Here is a 12,643-nt window from a genome sequence, read left to right as displayed (position 1 = left end):
CTGAAAGCCACTACTACCGACCACGCAGTCTGATAGTTTATATATCAATGATGAAATCTTAACATTGCAACACATGCCAATACGGCCGGGTTAACTTATAAAGTGCAATTTTAAATTTCCCGCCACACTTCCGCTTGAAAACGTCTCGGTATGATGACGTATGCGCGTGACGAAGTCTGAGTAACGGAAGTTATGGTACCCCATAGAATCCTATACAAAAAGCTCTGTTTTCATTTCATAATTCCACAGTATTCTGGACATCTTTTGCAATTTTTTTAATGAACAATGAAGGCTGCAAAGAAGACAGTTGTAGGTGGGATCAGTGTATTAGCAGCGGACTACAGCAACACAACCAGGAGGACTTTGTTGGAGCGCTAGCCGCGCTAGCCGCCGACTTCACCTTGACTTCCTACGTCTCCGGGCCGCCAAACGCATCGGGTGAAGTCCTTCGTTCTTCTGCCGATTGCTGGAACGCAGGTGAGCACGGGTGTTGATGAGCAAATGAGGGCTGGCTGGCGTAGGTGGAGAGCTAATGTTTTTAGCATAGCTCTGTGCAGTCCGGTTGCTAAGTTAGCTTCAATGGCGTCGTTAGCACAGCATTGTTAACCTTCGCCAGCCTGGAAAGCATTAACCGTGTATTTACATGTCCACGGTTTAATAGTATTGTTGATTTTCTATCTATACTTCCAGTCAGGGGTTTATTTCTTTTGTTTCTATATGCAGTTAAAGCAAGATGCTATCACATTAGCTCGTAGCTAAAGCATTTCGCCGATGTATTGTCGTGGAGATAAAAGGCACTGAATGTCCATTTCGCGTTCTCGACTCTCATTTTCAAGAGGATATAGTATCCGAGGTGGTTTAAAATACAAATCTGTGATCTACAATAGAAAAAGGAGAGTGTGGAATCCAATGAGCCAGCTTGTACTTAAGTTACGGTCAGAGCGAAAAAAGATACGTCCATCGCTGCCTCTCAAGTCATTCACTGTAACGTTCCTCATCTACGAATCTTTCATCCTCGCTCAAATTAATGGGGTAATCATCACTTTCTCGGTCTGAATCTCTCTCGCTCCATTGTAAACAACGGGGAATTGTGAGGAATCCTAGCTCCTGTGACGTCACGCTACTTCCGGTACAGGCAAGGCTTTTTTTTATCAGCGAGCAAAAGTTGCAAACTTTATCGTCGATTTTCTCTACTAAATCCTTTCAGCAAAAATATGGCAATATCGCGAAATGATCAAGTATGACACATAGAATGGATCTGCTATTCCCGTTTGAATTAAAAAAAAACATTTCAGTAGGCCTTTAAGTCCTAGTAATACATTTTGTAATTATTGGTCCAATCCACCGTATTTTCAGTGTCGATTTTCATAACAGAAACTAAAAGCTTAGTTGCTGTTGTGCAGAAAAGCCAAGTGCTTTGCTCGACACGGATGACCACATTATAGCATTTTTGGTCCTATTTGTTAGCATCAAGAAAATATCCTTAATAGTATTAATAAACTAAATGAATACATCTCTCGTATGCTCAACAGCATATAATTAATCTTGATATCGCTAGCAAACTGTGCTGAGCAACAGGGACATCTAGAGCTAAATAATGAGACAACATATGAACTTCCCACCATAAAAACAACTGCAGACATGAATTGTAGATAGGACTAATATTAGTAGCAAGAATAAACTGCAAACAAACGTATCCTTTTTCTCATTAGCTTCACAGCAGCACTCAGCATTCCTTGTGTCAATCAAATACGTTAATTACCGATGCACGAATAAGTCCAACATTGTCTTTCACAGATTAATGCTTAATTTGTGGACCCCTCAGATATAAAGACATGATGTGCCTCCAATTTTTCTGTTTTAAATCCTTGTAAGTGTCCAAGCAAGTACGGTCGAAGCGAGCAGTAACTATTGATAAAAAATGGTTTAAAGTATTTTTCTTAAGAGTGTATAAATCTATTTAATCTCATTTTAAATATTTTTTCATTATTGCCTGTACATATATACCTCTACATCTTTCAAAATACGCCCAAATTTGCACTGATGCAGGTAAATAAACAGTAGCCTAATGGGACTCTAGACCAGGGGTCTGCAACACGTTCAATCAATCAATCAAAAACATGCGGCTCTCTTATGCCGCCGCCGTGGCCCCCTTTGGCTTTGAAAGAAAATATCAACAAATAATTGCTACTTAATGTATTTTATTTTATTTAGTTAGTTTATTTTATTTTAACAGTTGTTATTTTGGAGAGTTCTGGGATATTGTCATATGAAAATCCATCCATCCATTTTCTACCGCTTGTCCCTTATGAGGTCGCGGGGGGTGCTGGAACATTTAAATATATCGTTGTCATCTCTTCCTGCCAAGCAATTGCAGGGCTCAAATTTAATCACAGCAAGTCGAGGGTGGTCGCGGAAAGTGCCGTGTGGACAATATTGGAGACAGACTCACTTGTACCCACACTAAAAGTATACAGCGAAGTACACAGCGAAGGAAAAAACTATATGATGTTGCTTTTATTTACTCAATACAGCCTCCATCAGCTGCTGTGACTCACAGTTAATGAGGTGAGGAAACATGCAGCAGGTGATGTGTTGTGAACGTTGTCACAACTTGTTTATAAATTCTTTAGTTTGTTGCCTGTGATGCTCACGCGTCCTTCATTTAACTGCAAACTGTATCAGTGTTCAAATAACATCAGTACAAGCTCAAATGTTTTGTCATGTCATCGAATTGAACGCAGGCTGTAAAGATTGTGTATTCGATGTGAGAGGTGTCACTCCTGTTTTTTTGTTGTTGTTGGCCAAACTGTTGTACTGAACCACTAGGAGGCATTGGAGAAGAACAAAGCTTGTTTATTAGACTTCATCTTCATTAGCCAAACTGCTTTGTGTTTTATTTTCATATCAAAAAGGCCATGTTTTCTTTTACATTAATTGTGTTTTTTTCATGTCACAAAGGTATTTCTTTAAAAACCATTCAAACACTTATTGGATCTGTCCTGATACAGCATCTACATGTACATATAAATGTACATAACTTAAAAAAATAAAAAAATAAAAAAACCTCCTTCTATCAAAATGTAAATATAGAAATAAAGGCATCATGTAATGACAAAAAACTGACCAGTTGATATTAAAGAATAAAAAAACCTAATATTTGTCTTTATATATGTGGATAATGTTTATCTATAGCCTTTTTATTAGACATTACAATTTACTTGATGGTATTACATTCACACCCCAACACTGCCATACCGAACAATCAGTAATCATGATTTCAATATTGATAACAATAATCTTAATTATTACTTTTGACATAATTGGCAGCCCAAGATCTCATACGTGAACTCTATTTTTATCTATATGGACAAAAAAATGCAGTTACGTTTTATGGCCACCAGGTCCCATCTTTCAAAATTCGTTATATATATATATATATATATATATATATATATATATATATATATATATATATATATATATATATATATATATATATATATATATATATACACACACACACAGTCATGGTCAAAAGTTTACATACACTTGTAAAGAACATAATGTCATGGCTGTCTTGAGTTTCCAATCATTTCTACAACTCTTTTTTTTTGTGATAGAGTGATTGGAGCTCATACTTGTTTGTCACAAAAACATTCATGAAGTTTGGTTCTTTTATGAATTTATTATGAGTCTTCTGAAAATGTGACCAAATCTGCTGAGTCAAAAGTATACATACAGCAATGTTAATATTTGGTTACATGTCCCTTGGCAAGTTTCACTGCAATAAGGTGCTTTTGGTAGTCATCCACAAGCTTGTGGCAAACTTCTGGTTGAATTGGACTTGTTTCTTCAGCATTGTCCACACGTTTAAGTCAGGACTTTGGGAAGGCCATTCTAAAACCTTAATTCTAGCCTGATTTAGCCATTCCTTTACCACTTTTGACATGTGTTTGGGGTCATTGTCCTGTTAGAAGACCCAACTGCGCCCAAGACCCAACCTCCGGGCTGATGATTTTAGGTTGTCCTGAAGAATTTGGAGGTAATCCTCCTTTTTCATTGTCCCATTTACTCTCTGTAAAGCACCAGTTCCATTGGCAGCAAACACGCCCGCAGCATAATACTACCACCACCATGCTTGACAGTAGGGATGGTTTTCCTGGGATTAAAGGCCTCACCTTTTCTCCTCCAAACATATTGCTGGGTATTGTGGCCAAACAGCTCTACCGCATGGTGTTGTACAGCGCACACAATGTCCTACAGAAAGTATATTTGCGGTCAGTTATATCATCTTCTTTTTGTCACTTAAAAAATACAGAGGACATGACCTCTGTGTCCTCAATGGTAGTTACGGCCATGAGCGCAATCTAAGATCATTTATTGATGCTGTCTGCTATTTAACATCAGCATGGCCATTAGAGACGTGATATTTGTAATCTGTGCTAACATCACAGTGGACATAAACTAACCTGTTGACTTGCAAGAAGCCGCAGATGCCTGGTGTGACATACGGTAAGTCAACTGGAAAAGCTATACATTAATCCCTGCCTAAAGGGAATAAGCGCCCCCCCTAGTGAACGGAAGGCACATGGCATATGACCAATAGTTGCATTAGAGTGTGTGCATGGACACTGGGACTTCACTTGAAGGTACGGGTGTGAAAACACAAAAAAACAAACTATTTGAGAAATCAGACTAATTTAAATCATGGAAACGTAGTGACTGTAACTACCTTCCACCCTGATGGGACAGCTGCCATTCTGATTGATGAATTAATCAGATGTGTTATTGGGCAAGCCAAGTCTTTATGTATTTTTAAGATGTGTGAAGACATGCAGCTGTGGATAGGTTGGCAACACTAAATTGGCAGTAGTGTAAAGTAAGTAAATTACCAATGATTGTCACACACACACTAGGTGCTGTGAAATTATCCTCTGCATTTGACCCATCACCCTTGATCACACCTTGGGAGGTGAGGGGAGCAGTGAGCAGCAGTGGTGGCCGCCCCCGGGAATCATTTTTGGTGATGAACCCCCAATTCCAACCCTTGATGCTGAGTGTCAAGCAGAGAGGTAATGGGTCCCATTTTTATAGTCTTTGGTATGACTCGCGTGTGAATGTGAGTGTGAATGTTGTCTGTCTATCTGTGTTGGCCCTGCGATGAGGTGGCGACTTGTCCAGGGTGTACCCCGCCTTCCGCCCGAATGCAGCTGAGATAGGCTCCAGTACCCCACACGACCCCGAAAGGGACAAGCGGTAGAAAATGGATGGAGGGATAATTAAAAACAAAACAAATGTTTAGTCCGTCAGAGTTAGCCCTTGAGTCGATTGATCCCCGGAACAGCTGGTTTTCAAGTTAGAGCAAATAACTGATCTAAAAGTGACAAACGTTAAGTCAATAAAACCTTCAAAGGCCAAAGATGCATATGGCCTTGATACATCCATCCATCCATCCATTATTTTTTACCGCTTGTCCCTTTTGGGGTTACGGGGGTGGCTGAAGCCTATCCCAGCTGAACTCGGGCGGAAGGCGGGGCTACACCCTGGACAAGTCGCCACCTCATCACAGGGCCAACACAGATAGACAGACAACATACACACTCACATTCACACACTAGGGCCAATTTAGTGTTGCCAATCAACCTATCCCCAGGTGCATGTCTTTGGAGGTGGGAGGAAGCCGGAGTACCTGGAGGGAACCCACGCAGTCACGGGGAGAACATGCAAACTCCACACAAAAAGATCCCGAGCCCAGGATCGAACCCAGGACCTTGACAGAGTAAAAAGTTGAATTCAGTTGCTAATTATTCTCCATTATTTAACGGCTCATTATTGTATAATCTATTGTGATTGGGGGTTAAATCACCAAAATGATTCCCGAGCGTGGCCACAGCTGCTGCTCACTGCTCCCCTCACTTCCCAGGGGGTGGAACAAGGGGATGGGTCAAATGCAGAGCGTAATTTCACCACACCTAGTGTGTGTGTGACTATCAGTGGTACTTTAACTTTATTAGTGTGAGTTCCAATCGGTTGATTAATATTTTAATATTTTGACAAATGATTTTGCAATTTCCATTTGCACTTGTAATAACGTCCAAGAAAAGAAAAGGCCTTGGTTGTACACAAGGCATGAGTTGTTTTATTTTATAAATTAAGCCAAAACAAACCCAAAAGTTAACCTGTCACACTGAGTAGAATGACATCAAATCAGCCTTCGAGTTCAGTACAAAACATGGGAGAGACGAGATTCATAAAAAACAGTAAAACACAATTTAAACATAGGGCATCTTTGACAAGCAACATAAAAATATTTGTTAACGTTACATGATGGATGGATAAGTTGACATTTCCATGCCAATAAGCTGCAAAAACACCTTTTTTTCCACCCCCATCATGTCACTAGACTTGTTTTCAGTTGCGGCTAATAAAAAGCCGTCCTCTGGCCAATAATTAGTATTTGTTAAGAACAGATCGACTGCAGAACCAGTGGAAGCAATGCATTGTGGGACATTTCAGCTTCTGGCTATTCTGCTTGCACCACTGTCATGCATTAGTTCTCAAAGGCGTCCAGCTGCATGGACTTGTAATATCAGCAAGTGGCCACCAGAGAGAAGTCAAGTATCATCTTTCCAGCTTTCATGACGTGCCATAGCAAAAATGTCCACTAGAGGAAAGTCAAGTATTGTAGAGGCCTTTGACACTTAAACGTCTGCAGAACACACTTGCAATAGCACAAGTGTCCACTGGAGAGAGACAAAGTATATTTTTCACTACAAAGCTACTATATTATACATTATAAATAAAATGTTTAATACTGTGCTTGTGGTGGACATTTGCCTTGTGTCACCAAAGTATTTTGTATATATATATATATAGCTTTTTGTTGACATTTTCTTTGGAATCCCTGTCGTTTCATTATTTACAATTTTCCCTGCAATTTGTCCCTCAGTGACATGCTGCCCTGATTGTTTTTGTTGCCTACATACAGACAAATTGCAGCTTTAATCACCTGAAACAAATCAATAGCGTGCCACAACTTAGCAGGGCTAAAAGATGTTGTATAGCAATCAGACTAATACAAACAATTACAGAGCCGTGTCACTTTTCCACACATTAAATCCTCTCGTCAGCGTTTTATTCCTCAATCCCTGCGATGAATCACACTGCATTTTGTCGCTCTGACCCCCATCAAGAGTTAATTTGCCTGTGAGCTAACATTTGATTGCTCCTTTGAGTCGTTAGCGTCAACATTGGCGGCCATCCCGACGTCTGCGCCTACAGGATTTTAGCTTTTGTTTATGATTAAATGGGAAAATTTGATCTTAATTGCCTGTCAGCATCCAAACTTCAAAGATTAGCAGCATTGCTAATATTCTGGATAGCTTCTCCTATCATATAAAGCACTTGTGTCAAAACCAAGGCCAGGGGGCCAGGTATAGCCCGCCAAATTGTTTCATGCGGCGCTCAAAATCCTGGAAATGATGTGCATCTTTTTTTACTAAACACATTCGTTCTTTCATTTTGACAGAAAAAGTGCATGTATTGCCCACAATTGCATGTGTTTTAAACTTGAGAACAAACTGACCATGCAAAAATCATTAACACAGGTCTAGTTTTGTTGGCCTGAAGCATATTGTCGGATAGAAAAATAAAAGTAAAAATATAAAACAAAAGAGCAAAAATGTGAGATATATTGCGAAAAAAGCTCAAAATGTGATACTGATAACTCAGGTGTCTTCAAACTTCTTCCACCAAGGGTATCATACTGAAAAGTTAAAGGATACAAGGGTCATTTTTTTTATTGTACTTTTTTTTTTAAAGATAATAAAGTACATTATATATCCAGTATTTCAAGACAAAACTCAGGGTCAGCTTTGTAGGTGAATATTAAGTGTCTTATTATTAATTATCAGAATTTCAGCTTTCTCATTACATTGCTTTTTTTCCCTTTTTTTAAATTTTTACTCTTGTTTTTTTAATTTTACCTGTGTAGTAATTCCTAATAATACCCTTTGTCACTTATAACACAACCCTGACACTAAATATTGTCTTTAAACATATGTAATGACTGTTTTTAACATTTCTTTTTAATAAAACCTTTTTCAAAATGGCCCCCTTCATACTTCTGACTTTTTAGTATGTGGCCTTGTTGGAAAAAGTTTCCAAACCCCTGTATTACAAGCACATATTCCAAACATTTGTTGTTAGAATTAAATGCTTGTCCCCCCGACTTATGATTTAAAAAGCAAGCACCTTATCCTTTAATTTGTAAGTAAAAAAATGGAATAATCAAAGCCAAAGAGAATTGTGTAATAACATAAGGCAATTATTATTATGGCATTAAAATGTATTCATATAAACAATTTAGGAAAAAAACTTTTGAAAAAATATACATTTTCTGCCATTTTCGTGTTTTGTCGGGACTCCTGATGAGGTTTTAAGACATCTCCTGCAACTACAAGACTAATATTGTGCTATTGAAGCAAGCCGATTTTTAAAATTTTGGGGTAAGGACATTTTTGGGAATAAAAGTTTTGAAAAAATATGAATTTTCTGCCAATTTCCAGTTTTGTCGGCCCTACTGATGACGTATTGAGACATCCTACAACTACAGGACCAGTATTGTGCTGTTGAAGCAAGACAGTTGTTTTGATTTTTGGGTAAAAGTCCCCCCTTATGACATTTTATCAGAAAAAAGTTTTAAAAAAATAAAAATGTTCTGCCATTTTTGGGTTTTGTCGGGACTCCTGATGAGGTTTTGAGATGTCTCCTACAACTCCAGGACCAGCATTGTGCTGTTGAAGCAAGACAGTTTTCAACAATTTTCTTTATAAGGGTCCCCCCTTACAACATTTTTAGCGAAAAAAGTTTTTTTTTTAAATATACTTTTTCTGTCATTTTGGGTTTTGTCGGGACTCCCGATGATGTTTTGAGACATCTCCTACAACTACAGGACCAGTATTGTGCTGTTGAAGCAAGACAGTGTATTACATTTTTGTGTAAGGGTCCCCCCTTATAATATTTTAGTGAAAATAAGTATTTAAAAAATCAAAATTTTCTGCCATTTTCGGGTTTTGTCGGACTCCTGATGAGGTTTTGAGACATCTCCTACAACTACAGGACCAGTATTGTGCTGTTGAAGCAAGATCATTTTTTTATATTTTTGTGTAAGGGTCCCCCCTTACGACATTTTAGCGAAAAAAAGTTTTCAAAAAATATAAATTTTCTGCCAATTTCGGGTTTTGTCGAAACTCCTGATGAGGTTTTGAGACATCTCCTACAACTGCAGGACCAGTATTGTACTGTTGAAGCAAAACAGTTTAAAAAACATTTTGTGCAAAGGTCCCCCCTTACAACATTTTAGCGGAAAAAAAGTTTTCGAAAAATATACTTTTTCTGCCATTTTTGGGTTTTGTCGGGACCCCTGATGAGGTTTTGGGACACCTCCTACAACTACAAGACCAGTATTGCGCTGTTGAAGCAAAGCAGTTTTTTTTAATTTTTGTGTACTTATGACATTTTAGTGAAAATAAGTTTTCAAAAAATATACAATTTCTGCGATTTTCAGGTTTTGTCCGAACTCCTGATGAAGTTTTGAGACATCTCCTAAAACTACAGGACCAGTATTGTGCTGTTGAAGCAAGACAGTTTTTAAAATGTTTGTGTAAGGGTCCCCCCCTTACGACATTTTAGCAAAAAAAAGTTTTAAAAAAACTAAGCATTTTCTGCCATTTTCGGGTTTTGTCGGGACTCATGATGCGGTTTGGGACATGTCCTACAACAACAGGACCAATTAAAAAAAAAAAAAAAAAAAAAAGTTTTCATAAATAATAAAAATTTAAAAAAATCGATTTTTTAAAAATGAGAATCGATTCTGAATCGCACAACGTGAGAATCGCGATTCAAATTCGAATCGATTTTTTCCCACACCCTTAATATATATACACATACATATGCCTGTATACATATATACATACACATACATACACACATATACACATACACACACATATATATATATATATATATATATATATATATATATATATATATATATATATATATACATATATATATATATATATATATATATATATATATATATATATATATATATATACATATATATATATATATACATATATATATATATATATATATATATATATATATATATATATATATATATATATATGTGTGTGTGTGTGTGTGTGTGTGTGTGTGTGTGTGTGTGTGTGTGTGTGTGTGTGTGTGTGTGTATATACAGTATATATATATATGTCTTAATTAGATTATCCAAAAAATAGTGCTCGATACCGTGGTAGAGCGCAATATATGTATGTGTATGTATATATATATAAATATATATGTATGTATATATATATGTATATATATATATATATATATATATATAAATATATATGTATGTATATATATGTATATATATATATATATATATATAAATATATATATATATATATATATATATATATATATATATATATATATATATATATATATATATATATATATATATATATATATATATATATACACACACATATATATATAGTCGCCAGAAGAAAGCCATTTCTGCGCAAATGTCACAAAGTATCCCGCTTACATTACGCCAAACAGCCCAGAGATAAGCCTCAAAACTTCTGGAACAAAGTAATTTGGAATGATGAGACCAAAATTTAACTTTTTGGCGACTCGACCATGCAGCCCATTTTTCTTCAAGTGCCTCCTTATTGTGCATCTTGAAACAGCCACACCACAATTTTTCAGAGAGTCCTGTATTTCAGGAAGTTATTTGTGGATTTTTCTTTGCATCTCAAACAATTTTCCTGGCAGTTGTGGCTGAAATCTTTGCTGGTCTGCCTGAATCCTTCATTTTCCACTTCTTAATCAGCGTTTGAACACTGCTGATTGGCATTCTCAATTCTTTGGATAACTTTTTATATCCCTTTCCTGTTTTATGCAGTTCAATTACCTTTTCTCGCAGATCCTTTGACAATTCTTTTGCCTTTCCCATGACTCAGAATCCAGAAACATCTGTGCAGCACTGGATGAAAGATGCAATGGTTTGTCAGAAGCCCAGAAACTCACTGACCTTTTTTACACACACATTAATTACAAAACAAACAGGTCACAGGTGAGATTGGAGCCTTGATTAGCCATTCGAACCTGTTTGTGTCAACTTTTGTGCATGTTATCAGATCAAAGTCACTGGGGTATGTAAACTTTTGATCAGGATCATTTGGATACTTTCTTTTTTCATTTTGATTTAAAAAGAGTAAACACAGTTGTTTGCCAATAAATAGCTTCACACAACCATTAAGCATGAGTGGAAGAAAGGTTTTTGTGTTTTTCATATTCTCTGAAGAATGGCCAATAAATCATAAATTCTCCAAGAGTATGTAAACTTATGAGCACGACTGTACTTGTTGGTCACAAAAAACATTCATGAAGTTTGGTTCTTTTATGAATTTATTATGGGTCTACTGAAAATGTGACCAAATCTGCTGGGTCAAAAGTATACATACAGCAATGTTAATATTTGGTTACATGTCCCTTGGCAAGTTTCACTGCAATAAGGTGCTTTTGGTAGCCATCCACAAGCTTCTGGCAAGCTTTTGGTTGAATTGTTGACCACTCCACTCGACAAAATTGGTGCAGTTCAGCTAAATGTGTTGGTTTTCTACATGAACTTGTTTCTTCAGCATTGTCCACACGTTTCAGTCAGGACTTTGGGAAGGCCATTCTAAAACCTTAATTCTAGCCTGATTTAGCCATTCCTTTACCACTTTTGACGTGTGTTTGGGGTCATTGTCCTGTTGGAACACCCAACTGCGCCCAAGACCCAACCTCCGGGCTGATGATTTTTGGTTGTCCTGAAGAATTTGGAGGTAATCTTCCTTTTTCATTGTCCCATTTACTCTCTGTAAAGCACCAGTTCCATTGGCAGCAAAACAGTCCCAGAGCATAATACTACCACCACCATGCTTGACGGTAGACATGGTGTTCCTGGGATTAAAGGCCTCACCTTTTCTCCTCCAAACATATTGCTGGGTATTGTGGCCAAACAGCAAATTTTTTGTTTCATCTGACCACAGAACTTTCCTCCAGAAGGTCTTATCTTTGTCCATGTGATGTTGGATGAAACAAAAATGTATCTGTTTGGCGCCTAATTGCAGTGAAACTTGACAAGGTACATATAACCAAATATTAATTTTGCTGTATGTATACTTTTCACCCAGCAGATGTGGTCACATTTTCAGTAGACCCATAATAAATTCATAAAAGAACCAAACTTCATGAATGTTTTTTTTTGGGACCAACAAGTATGTGCTCCAATCACTCTATCACAAAAAAAAAGAGTTGTAGAAATTATTGGAAACTCAAGACAGCCATGATATTATGTTCTTTACAAGTGTATGTAAACTTTTGACCACGACTGTATATATTACCGGTATTTTTTAGAGGAAGTATAATCCCGTTTTTAATTCATTAGTACAGCGGTACTTTATTAGTACCGCTATACCGTACAATCCTAATATACAGTAAGTTTAATAATATAATTTTTTAAAATCTGATTAATTACATTGGGAATTTGGATTAATCATGATTATAAACAGGT

The sequence above is a fragment of the Entelurus aequoreus genome, linkage group LG12 (genome assembly GCF_033978785.1).
Source record: "Entelurus aequoreus isolate RoL-2023_Sb linkage group LG12, RoL_Eaeq_v1.1, whole genome shotgun sequence".
In the NCBI taxonomy this organism is placed as follows: domain Eukaryota; kingdom Metazoa; phylum Chordata; class Actinopteri; order Syngnathiformes; family Syngnathidae; genus Entelurus; species Entelurus aequoreus.
This window is presented reverse-complemented; position numbering follows the sequence as displayed.